This window comes from Capsicum annuum, chromosome 9, assembly GCF_002878395.1.
Source record: "Capsicum annuum cultivar UCD-10X-F1 chromosome 9, UCD10Xv1.1, whole genome shotgun sequence".
NCBI classification, from domain to species: domain Eukaryota; kingdom Viridiplantae; phylum Streptophyta; class Magnoliopsida; order Solanales; family Solanaceae; genus Capsicum; species Capsicum annuum.
The window spans coordinates 161676766-161678875 of record NC_061119.1 but is presented as its reverse complement, the minus strand read 5'-3'; positions in this window follow the sequence as shown (position 1 = coordinate 161678875).

Below are 2110 nucleotides of genomic sequence, written 5' to 3'. Positions count from 1 at the left end.
ATATATATATATATATATATATATATATATATATATATTTATATACTAATTTATAAAATATATACACATGTATATGATAAATATACACGTCTATAGAAGATATATTCACATATATACGCTCTATTCAATGTATATGTACTACTTTAAATAAAATATACTACAATATATATACATTACAATATACATATGTATATATATATATAGTTATATAGTTATATAGTTATATACTAATTTATAAAACATATACACATGTATACGTTAAATATACACGTCTCTAGAAGATATATTCACATATATACGCTCTATTCAATGTATATGTACTACTTTAAATAAAATATACTACAGTATATACATTACAATATATATATATATATATATATATAGTTGTATACTAATTTATAAAATATATACACATATATACATTAAATATACACATCTATAGAAGATATATACACAAATATACAAAACATATGCTACTTAATATAATCAATTAATAATACTTGATAGTAAATTAATAATATATTAGAAGTAAGTTTTTAATTTAAGCTAGAAATTCAATTTAAATCATTAAATGAAAAAAATTACCATGTAAGGACTAAGGAGTGAATGAATGTTGAATTTTATTGATTGCGAAATGATCCAAAATTTATAATTTACATGAATAAAAAATCTACAAATTATGAATCATTTTTTCCAACTTATTCATGTTAATATTAATGGGAATTTGCATAGGATAGTCAAAGTCAACGGGGGCAAAACCATTCATTGGACTTGATTCTGTTGAGTTCTCCCGTGAAGACATAATTTATTCAAGTTTCTGCTCGTCGTTCGGCTCCGGTTTTATTCCTTGGTTTCTTCTTTCAGCTCTAATCCAATATCTGAGGCAAACTAGAATATTCATTGCATTGCTTCCCAATGAGTGTCGGTTGTCTCCAAGCTGCTGTTGTCCCTGACTAAAAGCGCTCTCTGATGCAACGGTTGACATTGGAACATTCAAGATATCTCTAGCTAATCTCGAAAGCATAGGATATTATCTTTCATTACTCCTTCACCAATCCAACGTGTTGATCCATTGTCTGCGATCCTCTGGCGGCGACCAAAGATAATATTTCAGCTCTTCTCGATAAGTTGATGTGTAAACTCTGTCATCAACACTGTTCCAACAAGGTAAATCATAAAAGGAATCAGGAAAACCACTATGTGCCGATCTTTTAGAAGATGATGGCTCATCGGGAGGATGAGGAGCAATAGTTGGAGTGATATTTGTAGGTACGGCTAAATCAACTAAATTAGCATAGTGATTATATAATTTTTCTATGTATTCATTTACATCACCCATAGCCGTCCACAAATCAAGTTGTACTTGTTCAAAATCATTATTTATATTTATTTCTAAGTTAGCATAAATATTAGTACTAAAGTGGCACATAGTATTATATTTCATGCACGGATTTACCATAGCACCAACTAAGTAAATAGGGGGAATTGAAAAAAAAATATTTTTTTAAATCTAGTAAACATGGCATCAACAACTTCTTTATAACCTTGTTTATTTTAATATTCTTTGAGCAAAATAGAAATATCGGCTATATATGCCAAAATATTACAAACAGTAGGATAATACGCACCGAAAAATTCAACTGTAGCTACATAATTTTTTTTATAACTTAACAAGATCATTAATTACAACCCAATCAGAATCATGTAGCATGCAATTAGCAGAATCAGCAAATGAACCGTCACGTTTGTTAAAAGCTAGTGTAATAGGAACTCTATATTTATAACAAGTTTTTAAAAAATCATACGTAGAATTCCATCTAATATCAATTTCCTCAGGCATCAATATCGGTGCAAGTCCGTTTTCTTGACATTTAACTTTAAATTCTCTAATTCTCGATCTACGAATATTTCCTTGAATAAAACCAACAGCAAGATGGATTTTTTCAATATAAACTCAAAAAACACAAGACCATCTTTTACAATTAAATTATATATATGACATGCATACTTTTATATGAAAAATTTCAGGCAACGACGGAGATAGCTTAGATTTTAACTTTTTTATAGCAGTCTTGTTGTTAGAAGCATTATCAAAAGCAATACATAATAT